This window comes from Mobula birostris, chromosome 5 (assembly GCF_030028105.1).
Source record: "Mobula birostris isolate sMobBir1 chromosome 5, sMobBir1.hap1, whole genome shotgun sequence".
NCBI classification, from domain to species: domain Eukaryota; kingdom Metazoa; phylum Chordata; class Chondrichthyes; order Myliobatiformes; family Myliobatidae; genus Mobula; species Mobula birostris.
This window is the reverse complement of record NC_092374.1, coordinates 109058041-109082035: the sequence shown is the minus strand read 5'-3', so window position 1 is coordinate 109082035 and position 23995 is coordinate 109058041.

Genomic DNA, 23995 nt, shown 5'->3' with positions numbered 1-23995 from the left:
CCAGAATGATATCACAAGAAAACACAGGACAAGCCAAGACTAAAACTGACAAAACCACATAATTATAACATATAGTTACAACATATAATTACAACAGTGCAAAGCAATACCGTAATCTGATAAAGAGCAGACCATGGGCACGGTAAAAAAAAGTCTCAAAGTCCTGATAGACTCATCATCTCACGCAGGCGGCAGAAGGGAGGAACTCTCCCTGCCACGAACCTCCAAGTGCCGCCAACTTGCCAATGCAGCACCATTGGAAGCACCTGACTGCAGCAGACTCGGTGTCCATCCGAAAACTTCGAGCCTCCGACCAGCCCCTCCGCCAAGCAACAAGCAAAGCCGAGGACTCAGGGCCTTCTCCTCTGGAGATTATGGACCACACAGTAGCAGCAGCAATGAAGCAGGCATTTCAGAAGTCTCACTAGGTGTTCCTCCATGCTCTCACATCCATCTCCATCAAATCAGAATTGTGCACGGCACCCAACTTGACAAATAGCAGACATCACCACCGAAGTGGCCGCTGTGAGCTGTGTCGCACCACCATCTTCTCCTCCCTCCCCAAGGAACTTTGTGCTGGATGTGGGGGCCGGTGGGGCAGTAGGTGAGGACAAGAGGAACCCTATCCCTGGTAGGGTGGCACAAGGGTGGGAGAAGACCAAACGTGTGTGAAATGGAAGAGATGCAGTTGAGGGCAGTGCTGATGGTGGAGAAAGGGAAACCCCTTTCTTTGAAAAAGGAGGACATCTCCTTTGTTGTGGAATGAAAAGCCTCATCCTGAAAGCAGATACAGTGGAGGCAGAGGAATTGAGAGGAGGAGATGACATTTTTAAGTAACAGGGTAGAAAGAGGTATAGTCCAGGTAGAAGTGAGAGTCCATGGGTTTATAATAGACATCAGTGAGATCAAGAAAGTGGAAGGAAGTGTCAGAAATGGACCAGGTAAATTTGAGGGCAGGGTGGAAGTTGGAGGCAAAGTTGATGAAGTTGACGAGCTCTGAAGGGTACAGGAAACAGCACCAATGCAGTTGTTGATGTAGCAAAGAAATAGTGGGGGACGGACACCAGTGCATGCTTGGAACATAGACTGTTCCATGTAGCCGATAAATAAGCTTGCATACCTGGGACCCACGTGAGTGCCCATGGCTACCCCTTCTGTTTGAAGGAAGTTGGAGGAGCTAAAGGAGAAGTTATTTAGAGTGAAGACTAGTTCCGCTAGGCGGAGGAGAGTGGTAGTGGAGAGGAACTGGTTGGGTCTGGTGTCCAGAAAGAAATGAAGAGCTTTGAGGTCTTCCTGGTGGGAGCTGGGGATGTATAAGGACCGGACATCCACAGTGAAAATAGGATGTTGGGGGCAGGAAATTTGAAATCATTGAAAAGATCCAGAGCGTGTGAAGTGTCACAGATGTAGGTCACATTCAGAGTGGATCACATTGTTAATGCATTTATTACTTTACTTACAAGGGGACATGGGCACCTGGCCAAGTGGTTAAGGCATTTGTCTAGTGATCTCAAGGTCGCTAGTTCGAGCCTCAGCTGTGGCAGCATGTTTGTGCCCTTGAGCAAAGCACTTAATCACACATTGCTCAAATGTCTGTGCGAGGAATGGCGCCCCACATAGACATCCAATCTGCGCCTTGTAAGGCATGAAAGTGCCCGATGCAGGCCTCTCATGGTCTGAGTCGACATTCCCCGTTCCCTGCAAGGGGAGATATACCCAGCCAAGTTTTGTCTGGAAATATAGCTCTGCTCTTCTGCTTAAACCAAGGTAATTGTATACCCTTTTTTTTTACAAAGAACAGTGCTCTGTTCCATAACATTATGTTCCTCTGTTATCGTCATCCTTATCTCATTCCCATATTTGATCTTCAGGAGTTCCATCCTGATCTCCCTGTTATCAAACATCCCTCTGGCCATAAAACAAATTGCCTGTCATCAAAGAAAATTGGTTGTTCCCATGTAACACAAGCACACTTGTAAGATTTCTTACCCAAACCAGCAAAGCACCTTAGGATTTCCTAGATCCCATTTAAATACATTACATTTTATAAAAGTTACAAATTCATAAAGACTTCAGGGTTACAGCCAGATTTCCACAGTGGCAGGGAGTTCAGTTGTTTTATGGTCTGGAGAAGAAGTTATTTCCTATCCTAACAACTCAGACAAAATGCTGGAGGAACTCAGGAGTGCAGGCAGCATCTACAGAAAAGGGCACAGTCGATATTTCAGGAAGAGACCCTTCATCAAGGTGAGGAGTCTGAGTAGGGGAAGAAGTGATAGGTGATAGGTGAAACTGGGAGGGGTGAAGTAAAGAGCTGGGAAGTTGATTGGTGAAAGAGATCTGATGGCAAAGACATATTCCTAGGAAGGATATGTGGCTGTGATAGCGGGTCTGGGTGAGCACATGGTCGAAGATTCGGAGGGCCACAGAGATCACACAGGGGGAGCGGTGAAAGAGGTTTTCACTGAACTCCCGTTGAAAGGAAGACTTAAACTCCTTTGGGGCAGGCACTCCTGGAAGAAACCTTGCAGTGTAGTAATCCAATCACAAACAAGAGAAAATCTGCAGATCCTGGAAATGCAAACAGCAGACACAAAATGCTGGAGGAATTCAGCAGACCAGGCAGAGTACAGGAAAAGAGTACAGGTGGTGTTTCAGGCCGAGACCCTTCATTAGGACTGGAGAAAAAATAGATGAGGAGTCAGAGTAAGAAGCTGGGGGAGGAGAGGAAGAAACATCCTAACAGGTCATGTCCTAATGCTACAGTACCTCCTGCCTGTTGGTAGGGGTCCAAAGAGATTGTTGTACGGATGGGAGGGATCTTTGACAATGCTAAGGGCCCTTAGTATGAGATGCTGCAGCTAAGTATCTCTAATGAGTGGAAGGGTGCCCTTGCAATCCTTTGTAGGGACTTGTGGTGGGATGCCTTGCAATTTCTGTGCCAGATGGTGACGCAGCTGGTCAGGACATTCTTGATGGTATTCCTGTAAAAAATTGGTTAAAATGGGAGGGGTGTGGATGGGGGGAGCCTCAGTCACTTCAGTCTCCTCTGGAAGAGGAAATCTTGCTGTTTTCTTGACCAAAGAGGTGGTGTTGAGGGACCAGATGAGATACCTCCAGGCAAAAGGAAATTGGATTAGATTTAGATTAGATTATGAGGACACACAGTCCTCTTTCATTGTCATTTAATAATGCATGCATTAAGAAATGAAACAATGTTTTTCCAGAATGATATCACATGACAAACCGACTTAAAAACTGACAAAAACCACATAATTATAACATATAGTTACAATAGTGCAAAGCAATATCGTAATTTGATAAAAACAGACCATGGGTGCGGTAAAAGTCTCAAAGTCTCTCGAAAGTCCCATCATCTCATGCAGACGGTGAACCTCCAGCACTGCAAACTTGCTGATGCAGCATCCTGGAAGTATCCGACCACCGTCCGAAAACTCCGAGCCTCTGACCAGCTCTCCGACACCGAGCACCGAGCACCATCTCTGCCGAGTGATTCGACCCTGGCCCCAGCAACAGGCAACAGGCAAAGCCAAGGATTTGGGGCCTTCCGCTCCGGAGATTCTGGATCGCACAGTAGCAGCAGCAGCGAAGCGGGCATTTCAGAAGTTTCTCCAGGTGTTCCTCCATGTTCCTCACCGCTGTCTCCATCAAATCCAGATTGTGCACGGCCCCCTAGTTAACTCATATCGATATCATTCGGAACGACTGTGTGCATTGCGTCGCGCCGCCATCTTCTCCTCCCTTAGGAGGGGCACACAATAGAATTGGTAGGTAAGGTTAAGGGAAACCTAAAAGTTGTTTATGAATATTTTAAGGGCAATAGGATTCTGTGTGAAAAATTAGACCAATTAAAAACTAGAGGCAATCTGCAAATGGGCTGGAGGACATGGGGTAAGTTTTGAATGAATAATTCTCATCCCCATTCACTGTGGAGAAGGACATTGTAAGTGGAGAGTTTACAGACAGGGAAATCTCACAGCAGGCTTAAAGGTGAATGGATTTGCTTGTCACAGTGGTGCAGCAAATATCACAGTACCAGCTAGTCAAGACAGTCCTGATGAAGGATCTCGGCCTGAAATGTTCATTTCCATCCATAGGTGCTGCCTGACCTGCTGAGCTCCTCCAGCAATGTGTGTGTGTGTGTGTTGCTCCAGATTTCCAGCATATGCCAAATCTCTTGTGCCAAACAATTTAGTGGATCAAGATGAATCTGCACAGAAAAACATGGGGACTGTACAGGGAGCATTCTCTCTGAGGATAGCGGCATTGACAACGTAGAGTCTTTCAGAACAGGAGCCTTCGTCCCTCCACAAAGGTCACCGTATTTGGAGGGCCGTACACTCCAAATATCTGGACCTGCCTCTTGGTTTTTTTGCACTACCTTACTTTCCATTTTCTATTTTCTATTTATGATTTATAATTTAAATTTTTAATATTTATTATTGATTTGTACTCCAGGGAGCAGGAAGCGCAGAATCAAATATCACTGTGATGATTGTATGTTCTAGTATCAATAGTTTGGTGACAATAATGTATAAAGTAAAGTAAAGTATACTAAGCGGTCTGTGTCATCACCCTCCTTTATAGCTGTGAAGTTTGGGTAACCTACAGCCGTCACATCAAGTCCTTGGAGCGCTTCCACATAAGCTGCCTCCAGCGCATCCTGGGAATTACCTGGCGTGAGCGGGTGCCTCATATTGAAATACTTGTAAAGACTAACTACAGAAGTATTGAGGCCATGATCACCCAGCGTCAGCTGCAGAGGCTGGGGCATGTGGTAAGGATGCCCCCATGTCAGCTACCCAGCAGAGTGTTATATGGCCAGCTACATCATGGTCGATACTCAGCTGGAAGGCCGAAGAAGCATTATAAGGATCAGATGAAGGATGCTTTAAGGAAGTGCAGGATCAGACCCGAGGACCTGGAGGATGTTGCTGCTGACCGTACCACTTGGCGACAGCTGTGTAGGGATGGGGTTCGTATTCTGGAGATGGAAAGAACAACCGGAAGACAGCAGAAGAGAGCCAGGAGAAATGCAGCCATGGTTGCCACCACTATCACATATACATGTCCCACCTGCAATAGAGCTTGTGGGTCCAGGACAGGACTGTATAGTCATCAAAGATCTCACCATTAAAGAAGTGGACGTCGTCATCGGATTTCGATAGACAACTGAACAAGAACAGGGCTAGTCATGCAGTCATAGAGTCATAGTGCACTACAGCTTAGAAACAAGCTCTTTGGCCCTTCTAGTCTGTATTCTTTTAATTTTATTGATATTGTTCCTGTAGTCAGAATGGTTTTAATAAGAGGAGGTCTTGTCCAAGCACTTTGAAATTTTTGGGGACATGTGATCTATTTGAATTTCAGTAAGACCTTTAAAGTTCTAAATGGAAGACTGGTACAGAATTTAAATCCCATGTGGTCCAAGGTAGGAAGCAGAAAAGCAGGACGTCCAGGGTAGTAATCTGAGGATTGCTACCTGTGCCATGTGCTAACGAATGCAAGAATAGCATGATCAGGCATATTAATGAGTGGCTGAGAGACTAGAGTAGGTAGCAGGGCTTCGGGTTCCTGGATCAGTGGGGCCTCTTTTTGTATGACCTGTACAAAAAGGACGATTACACCTGAACCCAAAGGGGTCCAATATCTTAGCAGGCAGGTTATGGAGAGAAGACCGGGGAGTAGGGATGACTGGAAGAACTGGATCAGCCCATGATTGAATGGCGGAGAAGACTCGATGGGCCGAATGACCTACTTCTGCTTCTATATCTTATGATCTTATGATCTTATGGATTTACACTTGGGATTAATGGGAAGAAAATAAAAAACGGGAAAGATTTAATAGGAACTTGAGGGAATATTATTTTATGTAGAGAGAAGTATATACTGTATGTGGAACGAACTACCAGAAGAAGTAGCTAAGACGGTTACAATAACAACTGCTAAAACCCACTTGGAGTTGGACGGGTAGATGGATGGTGGTTGTCCATCGTGTGGGATCTCACTTTGAATATTATGTTCAGTTCTAGTCATCTTTTTATAGGAAGGATGTGGAAGTTTTAGAGAGGGAGCAGAAGAGATTTAACAGGACGTTGCCTGGATTGGAGAGCATGTCTTATGAAGGTAGGTTGAGAGAGCTTTTCTCCTTGGAGTGGAGGAGGATGAGAGGCGACTCAGTAGAGGTGTACTAGATGATAGCAAGGTGATTGGAAAAAATTATAAGTATGATGTTAGAGATAAGTTCTTTACATAGAGAGTGGTTGGTGCATGGAACGTCTTGCCAGGAGTGGTGTAGAGGCTTATACATTAAGGGAATTTAGGAAACTCTTAAATAGGCACATGATGATAGAAAATGGAGAACAATATAGGAGGGAAGGATCAGAATGATCTTTGAGTAGGTTAAAAGGTCAGCACAACACCATCCTGTACTGAAAGGCCTATCCTGTACTGGAGCATTCAATGTTCTATGTTTTTTGAAAGGTTTACAAGCTAATGGGCCAAATGTTTGCAAATGGGAATTTTAGTCAGCATAGACTGGTTGGGCTGAATAGTTTGTCTCAGTGCTACATGATGCTGCCTCTAAAATTGACTTAACCCATTTATCCCATGCAGAAGCAAAATGGAGGACACCTGCAAATGTAACCAGTGCTTTAAGAGATAGGGTTTTCATATATTCAGATGGTTATATTGACATACCTTCTGGTTTAAAACTCATCAGCTTGACTACTTTGTGTCAGTCTTCATTGTGGAGGACACATCTAATATACTAAAGATGGGAGGTGAGGAGCTGGATACAATAGCTATCACTAAAGAGGTAGTGCTGAGCAAACTTGTGGGCCTGAAGACAGACAATTCCCCTGGTCCTGATGGAATGCATCCCAGGGCACTGAAAGAAATGGCAGAGGTTATAGTAGAGGCTTTGGTGATAACTTACCAAAATTCTCTGGACTCTCGGCAGGTTCCAGTGGATTGGAAGACGGTGAATGTCACGACACTGTTCGAAAAAGAATGTTGGCAAATAGGCAGGTAACTATTGGTCAGTTGGTTTAACGTCTGTAGTTGGGAAAATGCTTGAAGCTATCATTAAAGAAGAAATAGTGAGGCATCTGGAAAGAAATGGATCCATCAGGCAGATGCAGCATGGATTCAGCAAAGGCAGGTCCTGTTTGACAAACTTATTGGAGTTCCTTGAGGATATAACAAGCACAGTGGATAGGGGGGAGCAGATGGACATTATTTGCTTGGATTTCCAGAAGACATTCGATAAGGTGCCACATAAAAGACTGATCTATAAGGTAAGTGTAGCCCCCCGGCCAGCCACAGGGTCGCTCGGCTCGCTGTCGTCTAGGGAAACAGCCCTTGGCCCCGCCAAACTGGGTAATAGTTTGTGTGGATGCTGTGTGATGTACCCTACCCCGCCCAAATAACAGACAATACACCGGATACGATTAAATGATTTACAGTTTATAGATATTACTGGAACTATATAATTAATAGAGAATAAAATATAAAAGGAAAATAAAAGGTGCCACGCTTATCAACGTTCAAATCCTTCGTGCACAAACAGTTGGAGCTCAGGACCCTTCTTCTTCACCCTGCGACCCCTCGGACCACCTTGACCGGCCGCCTGGGATCAACAACGGTGGTCAACCAGACGCTCCACACGAATCTGTCTCCGTCTCCTCTCCTCGCCGAATGCTCCGCTTGGGATCCGACCCCGTTAGCGGACTCACAGCACCTGATCCATCCTCTGTCTCTCTCTCCCCCCTCTGCCCCAAAACCCCGCGCATACAAATCTTCTAGATACACCAAAGCATAACAACTACCCAATTGGTTCATTCGTCCTCTTATCAATAGATAATCCAAAACAAACTGCTAGAGGGAGGAATTTCTCAGCAGTTAACATAACAAAGGAGCCCTTTCAATTATAACATAACAAAGAAGCCATTTTAATTGGACTATGCAGTGACATAAAAAAAAGAACCCTCTTCCATAAGGACGCATAGAGTTGGAGGTGATGTATTCGCATGGATAGATGATTGGTTAGCTAATAGAAAGCAGAGAATTGGAATACATGGGTGTTACTCTGGTTGGCAATCAATGGTGAGCAGTGTGCCGCAGGGGTCGGCGCTGGATCTGCAACTGTTCACGACATACATTAACAATCTGGAAGAGGGTACCGAGTGTAGTGTATCTAAGTTTGCTGATGACACTAAATTGAGTGGAAAAGCAAATTGTGCAGAAAATACGGCGAGATATAGGTACATGAAGTGAGTGGGCAAGGGTCTGGCAGATTGAGCATAATGTTGCTAAATGTCATGTCATCCACTTTGGAAGGAAAAATGAAAGAGCAGATTATTATTTAAATGTTAAAAATTGTAACATGCTGCTGTACAGAGGGACTTGGGAGTGCTATGCATGAATCACAAAAGATTGGGCTGCAGGTGCAGCAGACTATCAAGAAGGCAAATGGAATGTTGGCCTTCATTGTTGGAGGAATTAAATTTAAGAGCAGGAGGTTATGCTGCAACTGTACCAGGTACTGGTGAGGCTGCACCTGGAGTACTGCATGCAGCTTCTGTCTCCTTATTTGATGAAGGATATATGGCTTAGGAGGCGGTGCAGAGGAGGTTCATGAGGTTGATTCCAGACATGAGGGGCTTAGACTATGAGGAGAGATTGAGTTGCCTGGGACTGCACTCACTGGAATTCAGAAGAATGAGAGAACATTTTATAGAAATATATAAAATTTTGAAAGGGATAGGTAAGATAGAGGTAGGAAAGTTGTTTCCACTGGTAGGTGAAACTAGAACTAGGGACATAGCCTCATCTGTGACAGTGGAAAAGTGTGTATGGAACTGGAGGAGATAGCAGAGGTATTTAATGAATACTTTGCTTCAGTATTCACTATGGAAAAGGATCTTGGTGATTGTAGGGATGACTTACAGCGGACTGAAAAACTTGAGCATGTAGATATTAAGGAAGAGGATGTGCTGGGGTTTTTGGAAAGTGTCAAGTTAAATAAGTCACCGGGACCAGACGAGATGTACCCCAGGCAACTGTGGGAGTCAAGGGAGGAAATTGCTAAACCAATGGCGATGATCTTTGCATCATTAATGGGGATGGGAGAAGTTCTGAATGATGGGATGGTGGCAGATGATGTCCCATTATTCAAGAAAGGGAGATAACCCAGGAAATTATAGACCAGTGAGTATTACTTCAGCGGTTGGTAAGTTGATGGGGAAGCAGGATTAACATTTGGAGAGGCATGATATGATTAGGAATAGTCAGCATGGCTTTGTCAAAGGCAGGTCGTGCCTTACAAGCCTGATTGAATTTTTTGAGTATGTGACTAAACTCGTCGATGAAGGTAGAGCAGTAGATGTAGTGTATATGGATTTCAGCAAGGCATTTGATAAAGTACACCTTGCAAGGCTTATTGAGAAAATAAGGAGGCATGGGACATTGTTTTGTGGATCCAGAACTGGCTTGCCCACAGAAGGCAAAGAGTAGTTGTAGACAGGTCATATTCTTCATGGAGATCGGTGACCAGTGGTGTGCCTCCGGGAACGGTTCTGGGACCCCTACTCTTCGTGATTTTTATAAATGACCTGTATGAGGAAGTGGAGGGATGGGTTAGTAAGTTTGCTGATGGCACAAAGGTTGGCGGTGTTGTGGATAGTATGGAGGGCTGTCAGAGGTTACAGTGGAACATTGATGCAAAACTAGGCTGAGATGTGGCAGATGGAGTTCAACACAGATAAGTGTGAGATGGTTCATTTTGGTAGGTCAAATATGATGGCAGTATATAGCATTAATGGTAAGACTCTTGGCAGTGTGGAGGATCAGAGGGATCTTGGAGTCTGAGTCCATTGGACACTCAAAGCTCCTATGCAGGTTGACTCTGTGGTTAAGAAGGCATATGGTGCATTGGCCTTCATCAATCGTGAGATTGAGTTTCGGAGAAGAGAGGGAATGTTGCAGCTATATAGGACCATGATCAGACCCCACTTGGAGTACTGTGCTCAGTTCTGGTCGCCTCACTACTTAAAGGATGTGGAAACCATAGAAAGGATACAGAAGATGTTGCCTGGATTGGGGAGCATGACTTATGAGAATAGGTTGAGTGAACTCAGCCTTTTCTCCTTGGAGTGACAGAGAATGAGAGGTGACCTGATAGAGGTGTATAAGATGATGAGAGGCATTGATTGTGTGGATAGTCAGAGGCTTTTCCCCAGGGCTGAAATGTCTAGCACGAGAGAGTACAGTTTTAAGGTGCTCGGAGGTAGGTACAGAGGAGATATCATGGGTAAGTTTTTTACACAGAGAGTGGTGAGTACGTGGAATGGGCTGCCGGCAACGGTGGTGGAGACGGATACAATAGGGTCTTTTAAGAGGCTCCTGGATAGGTACATGGAGCTTAGAAAAATAGAGGGCTATGGGTAACCCTAGGTAATTTCTAAGGTAAGGACATGTTCGGCACAGCTTTGTGGGCTGAAAGCCCTGTATTGTGCTGTAGGTTTTCCATGTTTCTAAGGTTTGGGGGAATAGATTTCAGATGGACATGAGGAAGAACTGCTTTTCCCAGAGAGTGGTGAATCTGTGGAATTCTCTGCCCATTGAAGCAGTGGAGGCTACCTCAGTAAATATTTTAAAACATGGTTGGATAGAGTTTTGCATAGTAGGGGAATTAAGGGTTATGGGGAAAAGGCAGGTAGGTCGGATCAGCCATGATCTTATTGAATAGTAGAGTAGGCTCAACAGGCCAGATGGCCTACTTCTGCTCCTATTTCTTATTTTCTTATCAAGTCATGGAGAGAAATTTAAGAAGCATTCTTCATAATCTGCACTGAAAATCATCTAAGTGTGTTGAGAAAACATTGCAATTCAACCTTCCCATCTTATGGAGCTGCCTACAATTCACCAGCAGATATTTCTGCCTGACAGTTCCATTTGCTGTTGCACTGATAAGGTGTGATGGACAACTGGACCAGGACTATTAATTTCTTTCCCAAGAGAAAAGAAATGTCTCTAAATTGTCTTCTTCATCTATCTCAGTTTTTCCCTGAACTCAGTCAATCATTTTTATATATTGTTTATACACGTACAGTACGTGTATTAATTCTTAATATATTCATAATCGCTCAAAGGATGTGGGCCTCACAGGCAGAGCTAGCATTCAGATGACCATTCTTAGCTGACTTTGAGAAGATGGTAGTGTGCTATCTTCTTTTGCTGCTGCAGTCCTTCAGATGTAGCTCTATCCAGAGTACTGGAATGAAGAGATGTCCAGGATGATGACCCAATGGTGGTGAGAAAGTGGAGGTATACTTCCAAGTCAAGTTTGTGTGTGGCTTGGAAAGTAACCTCCACTGGTGGCATTCCCCATGCCTTTTCTGCCCTGTTCTTCTAGCTGACAGAGGACATGGGTTTGGTAGTTGCAGTTCAAAGAATACTCATGGTTGCTTTTCGGTCTGTGTTTATATGGTCTCATACTCATGAAACTTCCATGGCATTGACAACTTTTTTCCCATTGCCGCCAGGACCTTGAACCAACCTGAGCATCCCCAACACTACTTCAGACTAAATTCATCTCTCTCACTCTCAACTAGCGTTAGTATCATTATGTTTATATTCTCATGTCAGTTATGTACAATTTCTGTTCATTAGGTTTATGTTAAATTATATGTTGGTAATGTATCATGCTGCTGCTACAAAAGTCTATCCTTCTTGCAGCAACCATGGTGTAGGAGGTACAGAAGCCTGAAGTGCCACATCACTGTTTTCATAATAGCTACTTTCCTTCAACTATTCTGCTCTTGAACCAACAGGCACAACTTTAATCACTATATTTCAGCAACACAATGACCATATTGATCAATTTGTAATAAATAGGAGCTTGACTTCTTTATAATTATGTTCTTTCTTGTGAAAATATGTAGAATTTGTTTCTTTTTCTTGTGAATGTTGCTGATGTGCCTGTGATGCTACTGCATGGTTCATTGCACCGGTGCATATTAAAAACATTCAACTTTGACTCTGAAAGAGTGGATGGCTTTACAAGTAGCCTGACCTGATGACCAAGTTGTTCCCTCCTGTTCATATGGATCTTTTCCAAGGATCATTACTTTGTTGTGGTGGAGCCTCTTGTGAGTTCCAAGGGTCCTGAGAATGATGCTGTCTGGAGCTTAGCTCCTGGTAGGGTCACCCATGGTGGTAAGATCAAGGGAAGAATTCCACTCAGGACCTCAGCGGTGGAACTGGCGGAAGATGATAACACATCACCCCTCAGTGAAGGCTGCTGCAGTGAAGGGTCTCCACTCTTCCTGCACTCCAGGCCACTGCACCCTGACCCCATTATATCAAGGGCCATTTGGTGGCTGTCCGGGCATCAGCCTCCCCACAGTAAATCAAGTCACACACAGGTATTCTCCATTAAGGGAATAATCTCTTAGATTGACATCATACTTGTCTTGATCTACTACTATATGTAGTCGGCTGCAGATCCCACATTGACCATAAAACCATAAGACACCAGAGCAGAATTAAGCCTTCGAGTCTGCTCTGCCATTCAATCATGGCTAATTTATTATCCCTCTCAACCCCATTTTCCTGCCTTCTCTTCATACCCTTTGATGCCCTGACTAATCAAGAACCTATCAACCTTCACTTTAAATATACAAATGACTTAGCCTCCATAGCAGTCTGTCACAATGAATTCCTCAGATTCACTACTCCCTGGCTAAACAAATTCCTCCTCATCTCTGTTCTATTATGAGGCTTTTCTCTGTGGTTCCAGAGTCACCCAATATCAAAAACATCCTCTCCATGTCAACTCTGTCTCGGCCTTTCAATATTCAATGGGGTCATCTTCTTATTCTCCTAACTCCAGAGAGGACAGGCCCAGAGCCGTCAAACGCTTCTCATGCATTAACCCATTCATTCCTGGGATCATTCTCATGAACCTCCTCTGGATTCTCTCCAATACCAACACATCCTTTCTTAGATAAGGTGCCCAGAGCTGCTTACAATACAGGTGTCCCCCACTTTTCGAACGTTTGCTTTACAAAACCTCACTGTTACAAAAGACCTACATTAGTACCCTGTTTTCGCTAACAGAAGGTGTTTTCACTGTTACGGAAAAAATCAGCGTGCGATAAAAAATCAGCGTGTGAAAAAATCAGAATGTGATAAAAGGCAGCACGCGTCCCAAGCAGCCGCTCTCCCCGGATTCGGAATGGCATTGCTTTAACACGTGCCTGTCAGCAGCCATTTGTAAGATGAGTTCTGAGGTATTGGAAAAGCCTGAAAGAGCTCATAAGGGTGTTACACTTAGTGTAAAACTAGACATAATTAAGCGTTTTGATCGTGGTGAACGAAGTAAGGCCAACGTGAGTTTGGCTTGTGGAAGCTGACAAAGATGATGTTGAAGAGGTTTTGGCATCCCATGACCAAGAACTGATAGATGAAGAGCTGATGCAATTGGAAGAGGAAAGGATAACAATCGAAACCGAATGCAGTAGCGAAATGAACGTGAAGCAACTGCATGAGATTTTCGCTGCAATGATAAAGTACGACTTTAATCTTAAAAGGGTATGTCAGTTTAGGGGATATTTGCAGGATGGTTTGAGTGCTTACAAAGAACTGTATGTTAGAAAAATGCGCGAGGCTCAGCAGTCAAGCAAGGCTTCCACGTCAGCCACAGCAGACGACAAACCTTGACCTTCGACATCGAGGCGGGCAGTCATAGGAGAAGATGAGCTGTCTGTTCTAATGGAAACAAATGACGATGAGATGACACCCCAGTGTTCCACCACCCCAACCCCCAGGCCACAGACAGATAACAATTCATAGAGAATGCAGCAGTAGCTGGGAGGCACACAGCACGTCTTTAAGAAAAAAGCCGAAATAAACATGCTAATAAATTAGGTGCCGCCCGACACATAAATGTCGGCCCAGATCAGAGGCGATGCAATCGGCAATCGGCACTGATCTGGGCTGACAATTACCTCTAGGGGAGGGTTCTTTTTTTTTGTCACTGCGTAGTCTAATTAAAATGGCTTCTTTGTTATGTTAACGTCTGAGAAAGTCCTTCCCGCTAGCAGTTTGTTTTGGATTATCTATTGATGTGAGGATGATAGTTACGCTTTTGGTGTGTCTGAAGGTACTGTATGTGCGGGGTTTTGGGGCAGAAGGCGGGAGAGAGAGACAGAGGATGGACCAGGTGCTATGAGTCCACTAACGGGGTTGGACCCCGAGCAGGGCGTTCAGCGGGGAGAGGAAACGGACAAGTCTAACACACCATCATCAGTGTGCTCTGTGCTGTCTTCCCGATTCCCGTAAGTGATACTACACTGTACATAACATTATTTCTACTTTATATAGGCTGTGTATTTTTACGTGTTATTTGGTATGATTTGGCAGCTTCATAGCTTAAAGGTTACTGGAGAGAGTGTTTTTACCAACAGCGCTTGCGTGAGATTTTCTGCCGAAAGTGCTTGCGTGAGATTTTCGCTTCGGCGAACACTGCCGACAATGATTGTAGAAAAGTATTTCTACTTTATATAGGCTGTGTATTTATCATATCATTCCTGCTTTTACTATATGTTACTGTTATTTTAGATGTTATGTGTTATTTGGCATGATTTGGTAGCTTACTTTTGGGTCTGCGAACGCTCACAAAATTTTCCCATATAAATAAATGGTAATTGCTTCTTCGCTTTACAACAGTCCGGCTTACGAACCGTTTCATAGGAATGCTCTACCTTCGGATGGCGGGGGAAACCTGCACTCTAAGTGTGGTCTGGTCAATGACTTATAAAGCCTCAGCTTTGCTCATCCAGCATTGGCCTCATAGCCTCCTTATAACCCATAAACTGAAATGGAAATAAATTCCTGTCAAGCCCATGACAACTTACACAGGTGTAACGGGCAGATGGGGCCTGTCAGCTATGGCTGGCAGTTCACCTTGGAGAAGGAAAACTCTGATTTCAAACCTCATCTGCTTTACAGCTATAGGCACTCATGGGGAAGGCTTTGGGAGTAAACCCAGAGAAAGAATCCGAAGTTGGAGTCCCTAAGACAGTCCGGCATTGAGTCTGATGCTGACTGGTAACTCCTGCCATGCTGCTAGCACCAAACTGTATCAGTCTGTGCCATTCTTTCAGCTGCATGGTGGGGGGCGAGGGAGTCGGGGGGGGGGGGTGAACTGCAAAATGGGCAACTGCTTGCTCTCCAAATTGTACTTTCCTGGCTTGTAAAACACCTTGACGTCCATGGCCGACCCCAACATTTGAAGAACAGTGTTTATGTGTGCACAAATTTACATACAGGAGTGTAGGAGCAAATTGAAAGATAGTTTTCAAAAATGAACACAGAGACAGTGTTCAAAAAATGGGTGATTTATTAAAAGCTGGTGCACCCCAGGCGACTAGCCAAAACTGATCTACCTGAGTCATGAATTCGGTACAGCTTTTACAGTCTCAGTTGACAAGATTACCAGTAAAGCTACATTTTGAGGTCATAATGGTGGTGACAGGAAGGCTTAATGTATTAACAGACTAAGTCCTTATTAAAGAATAAGATGCTTATCCACGGGTCTAACTGTAAATCCAATTTTCTATTACAATGAGTGCACACCATAACATAATGAGTGAATTTCCTGAAAGCTGGGTGTTGTCATTGCTGCATTTCATACCTCTACTTCTGTCTGCATTTCTCTGTTACCACATCAGCACAATCCACATGACCATTTACTAGCCATTAGCCCTCACTATTCTTTCCCCTGTGACAGAGAGAAAATGAGTGAATGCATTTTTTTTCTGCATAGATGTCCTCAAACGAAGAGTGTCAACAAAATATTGGGATAATTTTGCATTTAAATTTGCTGGCCAAAGAGACTCAATTCAGATTAAGCATTTGTTATCTCAGTGCAGAAAGGGATAAAGGTGAAGGTTTGCAACAAAACACAAGAGATTGCAGAGCAAACATGAGGAAATCTGCAGATGCTGGAAATTCAAGCAACATGCACAAAATGCTGGTGAATGCAGCAGGCCAGGCAGCATCTATAGGAAGAAGTACAGTCGACATTTCAGGCCGAGACCCTTCGTCAGGACTAACTGAAAGAAGAGATAGGAAGAGATGCAGATTGCAGAGCAGCTCTTTTTCTTTGCCACGCACACAAAATTCTGGAGGATCTCAGCAGATCAAGCAGCATCTATGGAAATAAATAAACTGTCAATGTCTTGTGCCGAGATGCTTCATCAGGACTGGAAAGGAAAGGGGAAGATGCCAGAATAAGAAGGTGGGGTGAGGTGGATGCAGACCACATGTATTTGTCAGTGCCGGACAGAATGAGAGTGGTAATTACTGCAATGTGCTTTTATTGAACATTCAGACTTACTTTGTCGATTCAGGTGCTATTATTTTTGCACCAGATGGACGTGTTATTCGAAATGATGGTTCTGAACTCTGGGAATAAAGTTAAATTGGATGCAGAGATATCTGCAATGTCATTTAAATTTAAATCAGGGCTCAAGTGAAGCAGGAGAATGGTGTTCCTCCTGCTGAGATCTGTCCATTCATTTTCCTTTATTGCCGGTCTATTATGTTTCACCATCACATGTTTCAGTTTTTAAATCAGCCCTAAAGATGAAATCAGTGGCAAAACACAAATTGACTACTCTGGCTTTGACATTGGTAGTCAGCAGACACTCCACAAGGCACTACAAGAGAGCACTCACAGTCCCAGTTTTAAGAATATTTATGCAAAGTAAATTCAATGAATGCTGGAGTTCTATTGTGAAAGCAGAAATTTATTTATTTAGAGAGGTGGTGCAGAACAGGCCCTTCCAGCCCAACGAGCTGCACCACCCAGCAACTCACCTATTTTGACACTAGTTTAATGACAGGACAATTTACAATGACCAATTAACTTAATGACAGGACAATTTACAATGACCAATTAACTTGCAAACCTGTACATCCTTGGACAGTGGGAGGAAACCGCAGCATCTGGAGGAAAAGGAAACCTACGCATTCACGTGAAGAACACATGGATAACACCGAAATTAAACTCTGAACTCCAGAATACTCTAAAATATAATAGCATCATGCTATGTGATGCATCCAAAGAAAGCAGGAAAAAGTTAAGTATGTTAACTTCAATTACTTTAAGAAGGACAAACAGATGCACACTTGGAGTACCTTGAGCAGTTTTAGGTCCATATCTAGGGATATGCTGGCACTGGAGAGGGTCCAGATGAGGTTCATGAGAATTATCCTGAGAATGAAAGGGTTAACGCATGAAGAACATTTGATGGCTCTAGGCTTCTACTTAATGGAGTTTAGAATAATGAGGGGGTATCTCATTGACGTCAAGCGAATATTAAAAGGCCTAGATAGAGGTGGAGCGGATGTTCCCTAGAGTGGGGGATTCTAGGACCAGAGGGCCCAGTCTCAGAATAGAAGGATGTCCCTTTAGAACAGAGATAAGGAGAAATTTCTTCAGTCAGATGGTGATGAACCTGTGGAATTCATTGCCACATACGCTGTGGAGACTAAGTCAATGGGTATACAGTATTTTTAAGTGAAGGTTGATATATGTTTGATTAGTAAGGATGTCAAAGGTCACGGGGAGAAAGCAGGAGAATGGGGTTGAAAGGGATAATAAATCACCCATGATGGAATGGTGGAGCAGATTCGATGGGTCGAACACCTAATTCTGCTCCTATGTGTTATTTCTCACTGTACGTTTAAACAATAGACACATTGAAATCTTCATTAAATGATACATGACATAGACTCTCAAAGCCAAGCCATAGATGGGAATTATCAAACTTACTTTCGTAACCATTTCTGTTTCTATTCAAACAACAGGAATTCTGCAGATGCTGGAAATTCAAGCAACACACATCAAAGTTGCTGGTGAACGCAGCAGGCCAGGCAGCATCTGTAGGAAGAGGTGCAGTCGACGTTTCAGGCCAAGACCCTTCGTCAGGACTAACTGAAGGAAGAGTGAGTAAGGGATTTGAAAGTTGGAGGGGGAGGGGGAGATCCAAAATGATAGGAGAAGACAGGAGGGGGAGGGATGGGGCCAAGAGCTGGACAGGTGATAGGCAAAAGGGGATATGAGAGGTTCATGGGACAGGAGGTCCGGGAAGAAAGGCGGGGGGGGGGGGGGACCCAGAGGATGGGCAAGAGGTATATTCAGAGGGACAGAGGGAGAAAAAGGAGAGTGAGAGAAAGAATGTGTGCATAAAAATAAGTAACAGATGGGGTACGAGGGGGAGGTGGGGCCTTAGCGGAAGTTAGAGAAGTCGATGTTCATGCAATCAGGTTGGAGGCTACCCAGACAGAATATAAGGTGTTGTTCCTCCAACCTGAGTGTGGCTTCATCTTAACAGTACAGGAGGCCGTGGATAGACATGTCAGAATGGGAATGGGATCCCACCACTAAGCACATCTTTCCCTCCCCCCTCTCTCTGCATTCCGCAGGAATCGCTCCCTACGCAACTCCCTTGTCAATTCGTCCCCCTCATCCCTCCCCACTGATCTCCCTCCTGGCACTTATCCGTGTAAGCGGAACAAGTGCTATACATGCCCTTACACTTCCTCCCTTACCACCGTTCAGGGCCCCAAACAATCCTTCCAGGTGAGGCAACACTTCACCTGTGAGTCGACTGGGGTGATATACTGCGTCCGGTGCTCCCGATGTGGCCTTTTATATATTGGCAAGACCCAACGCAGACTGGGAGACCGCTTTGCTGAACATCTACGCTCTGTCCGCCAGAGAAAGCAGGATCTCCCAGTGGCCACACATTTTAATTCCACATCCCATTCCCATTCTGACATGTCTATCCACGGCCTCCTCTACTGTAAAGATGAAGCCACACTCAGGTTGGAGGAACAACACCTTATATTCCGTCTGGGTAGCCTCCAACCTGATGGCATGAACATCGACTTCTCTAACTTCCGCTAAGGCCCCACCTCCCCCTTGTACCCCATCTGTTACTTATTTTTATGCACACATTCTTTCTCTCACTCTCCTTTTTCTCCCTCTGTCCCTCTGAATATACCTCTTGCCCATCCTCTGGGTCCCCTCCCCCTTGTCTTTCTTCCCGGCCCTCCTGTCCCATGATCCTCTCATATCCCCTTTTGCCAATCACCTGTCCAGCTCTTGGCCCCATCCCTCTCCCTCCTGTCTTCTCCTATTATTTTGGATCTCCCCCTCCCCCTCCCACTTTCAAATCCCTTACTCACTCTTCCTTCAGTTAGTCCTGACGAAGGGTCTTGGCCTGAAACGTCGACTGCACCTCTTCCTAGAGATGCTGCCTGGCCTGCTGCGTTCACCAGCAACTCTGTTTCTATTCATTGACCATGAAACTCAGTGATGGATTTGACAGATGGGGTAGCAGACAATACATAACAAACGAGAATGCATTTCCCCAAGGAAAATTTGGACAATTGGTGGAAGCCCACACATTCACGGGGGGGAAAGTATAGTCTCCTTACAGGCGGTACCAGAATTGAACTCCAAACTCCAGATGGCTGCCCCATCTGTCAAAAGCAACAGACAGACATCAAGAGTACTGTTCAAACTGTGAGGAGAACGATGTACAGGGTATAGCTGAGTGAGGGCTGAAGTTCACCTGGCCAGCCTGTCATTTCTGAAGGCTATTTGCACATTTGATCTGAAACAAAACCAAGTGGCCTGTCTGGGGTTGGAGAATGTGAGTGAGATGGTGGGAAAGGGGAGGAGAGTGTAGTGACACTTGACGGCTGCCCCTCCCCCGCACATCCTTGACTGACGTGGTTGCTAATACAACAAACACATTTCATTGTGTGTTTTGATGTACATCTGATAAATAAATCTGAATCGGAATGGGAATCTGAACATTGTACTTATTTATGGCTTTTGTGACTGTGTTTAAAAAAATGGACTGCTAAGCACAGGCAAAAAAATCGTATTTTATAAACAGATACACATAAGAAAAAAAACAAACAAAAAAACAGGCAAAATACTCCCTCTCCCACCCACAACCCTGGTATGGTAAAAATTTCTTCCTCATTCACAATTGAAAAATAGCAAAAATAATATTTGATCAAGTAAGATATAAGGTCCTAATGTGTATTAACGAAGTATATGTCACTACACTAAGCAGATAGTAGAAGCATGGGAAGACGTGTTTCCATACTAATTCAGTAACTGAGGAGGTGTAATGATGCTAATAAGGCCAAAAAGGAGCCTCATATTTTTTCATATGTTACTGGTTTCCTCTTCACACTATACAAGATCTTTTCAGGTTTACTACAGGATGTTAACTCATTTAACCACTGCCTGAGTGAGGGAGGAAATTCAGATTTCCAGTTTTGTAGGGTACACTTTTTCCTGGCTGTAGCTGCGAGCAATATAAAGTATTTTTTATCGTAGTTTACATTAAGACCTTGTAGATCTCCCAAAATCCAGACCCTAGGATCAAATGAAATTTCGGTTTTTATAATATCTGAGGTGATTCTAACAATGTATTTCCAAAGGGAAGGTCAGATCTAAAGAGGACAGTCCATTGTTAATGGCAGAAAACCCAACAGTGCTGATACATAGAGAGTTTCTGAGGTCCATGCCTATTGCTCTCTGAAAGGGGCTGCACAAGTTGATAGCATGGTAAAGAAGGTGTGTGGCATACTAGCCTTGTGGAGGCACTCAGTTCAAGAATTGAGAGGTTGCAACTTTATAAAACTGATGAGGCTGCACCTGAAGTATTATATATCATTGTAGGAAGGCTGAAAAGACTTTGGAGAGGGTGCAGAAGAGGCTTACCAGGGATATGCCTGGATTACTGGGCATGTTCTATGAAGAGAAGCTCAAAAAACTTACGTTGTTTTCTGTGGAGTGGCGGAGTCAAAGGGGAGACCCGAGGGGAGGTACGGTAGCCTAGTGGTTAGCACAACGCTTTGTAGTATAGGCAGCGCAGGCTCAATTCCTGCCTCTACCTGTAAGGAGTTTGTACATTCTCCCCATTGGTTTTCTCTGGGTGCGTCAGTTTCCCACAGGCCAAAGGAGCATTGGTTGGTCAGCTAATTGGTCATTGTAAACGTTCCCGTGATTAGGTTAGGATTAAAATTGAGGGATTGCTGGGTGGCGTGGCTCAATAAATAAATAAAACTAGCAAGATTATGAGAGGCATAGATAATGGAGATAGCCAGTATCTTGTCCCCAGGGAGGAAAGTTTTAATACCAGAGGACATTCATTTAAAGTGAGAGGAGATACGTTCAATGGAGGTGTGAGGGGCAAGTCCTTTTTCACACAGAGAGTAGTGGGCACCTGGGATCTGCTGCCAGGGAGTGGTAATGGAAGCTAATCTAACAGAAGGATTTAACAATCTCTTAGATGAACACAGGAGTGTGTAGAAAATGGAACAAGTGGACATCATTTAGGAGGAAATTAGTTTTGTTGGGTATTTAATAACCAGTTTAGTTAGCTCATCACAACATTTTGGGCCAGAAACACACATCTGTTCTTGTGCTAGACTGTTTTATGCTCTGTGATTGGCAGTCCATTGTTCTGCTTTTCCTCATCTGTAGATCCAGAGTAGAGAGAAAAGCAAACAATGTCTCAAATCAATGCTTTCACCACTTTTAAAACATTAACTCTGTTTCTTGGAAAATTTGAACAGTTTTGTAAAAATCCATTTCGTTTATACAGGATAACATTTGACATATTTATTACTCAATAAGGAATCCTGATTTTTTTGTCTGACATAGTCTCCCATTTAAGAAACGTAGGTAGGCACAAAGATGATAGCGAACTGGAGGGAAGGACAGAAAGTTTAGGTTGATCTTAGAGTAGATTAAAAATTTGGCACAACGTCATGGGCTGAAGGTGCTGTAATGTCCTGTGCTTTATGTTCTCCCAACACACGAATAGCTGCAGCTCCCCAATTATTATGAACTGCAAGAAGAATGTGCCTGTATTTAATCAGCACCTTTCACAACATCAGGGTGCTCCAATGTGTTTTATAGCCAATGATGCTTCTCTTGTTAAGTCAAATCAGTGTAGCATCATATGCACAATTACAGTTGGATATAGGTAGAAAGTTAAACTACCTTTCATTCAAGAATCTCAGGTGGTAAAATTGTGAACAGTTGCTATTACTGAGAAGAAAGTGCTTGGGAAGCTGAAAGATCTGAATGTATACCAGCCTTTCCTTTTGATATAATGTTGATCCTTGGATGTTAAGCTCCCAACTACGATCTTCGTTCAGCCACAATTCAGTGATGCCCACAGTGTCAAACCTGTGTTATAAACCAGCAGCAATAGATATGAATTCGAGTCGAGTTTTTATAAAATAAACAATGACCTTTATTAACCTCTACTCAAAAAAAACATGGAACAATAAACGAACGATTAACTGAAAGGAACGTTAACAGCGTTATGCGTCTATAATTATCAAACAGTCGAACGTAATGACAATTCTTAAAGATCTTACTTAAGCACAGTCCTAAGGTGGTAATTTAATAAGTCCAAATGATTCCTGAAATATTCAAGAGGAGAGACTTCCCGAACCAGCTTTGGAACAGTCCCCGAAGTAAAGACATCACTGCTGATGCAGCTCCCAGACGAAATGCCTTATCCGAAGTTATGACGCAGAATACGATTTCTCAAAGTAACTGACCTTTCGACAAAGTGGTCATCACACAATACCCAAACCATGTCAAGGTTAACAAAACGTGCGTGCCACATACGGACGGTTCCAACTGTCAGTCACACCCGTAATGCGCCGAATGCCGCTGGTTAACCCCAATCCTTCTGGGGTTCGTTCGGAGCTGGTGATTCTTCACTATCACTTCTTCTCTGATGGCGTAACTACCAACGGTGAATTCCCACCAATATGAACTACACAACAACTGCAGTTTCCCCCTTATATACCAGTTGGAACATGCCATCATGTGACATCACATCACTCCACTATCACAAGACAATTACATCATTCCAATGGCACGAGACTATTACATCACTCCAATAGCATAAGACAATTACATCATATTCATGAGATACTCACGGGACAGTTAACACCTGCCAATCTCTAACTACTCTGCAAGATCATCTACCTTATTCAGTATACAGCGTGCATTCAGGTATAACACTTTTAATCCTGTATTCATCACCCTTTTCAATTTTACCCCCATTATCGGAAGTTAATTTCTTATCCCTTTATAAACTTTTTGTCTTTTTATTTATTCTGGAGGCTTTTGTAATTAGTGCAAAAATAAAGCAATTAGAGACTTCTTCTCAGGCAATCACTAAGATTTAAAGGTATCCTACTTCTACTCCACTTCTGTGGATCCTAATACAGCTGATGGATCTAGAATAAGATTTACAAATTTCTCCGCAGGTTGGGCAGAGATACTGGGATGGGCTTGGTGAGTGAACAACTTCAGAGATGTTGTGCTTCAGTGAGTCATAGACTCACAGAGTGCCCTATCTAGTCCATGCCAAACTATTATTCTGCCTGGTCCTATCAAGCTGCATCTGGATCATAGCCCTCCATTCACCTCCAATCCATGTACATACTTATCCAAGCTTCCCTTAATCAAACCCACATCCAACACTTCCATTGGCAGCTCAGAAGTATTATCATTTGAAGTAATGTTGGAAACAAGGCAGTCAATTTGTGTTCAACAATCTCCCACAGATGGCAAAGTGATAATAACTGACTGAGCAAAAAACAATGCAACCATATAAATAGGAAATGCTGGAAATCATAATCATGAGAAAATCCGCAGGTGCTGGAAATCCAAAGCTACACACACAAAATGCTGGAAGAACTCATCAGATTAGGTAGCATCTGTGGAAATTAATAAACAGTTGACGTTTTGTGTTGAGGCCCTTCTTCAGAGCTGGTAAGGAAGGGGGCAGGCGACATAATAAAAAGGTGGGGAGAGGGGAAGGAGGATAGGTAAAAGGTGATA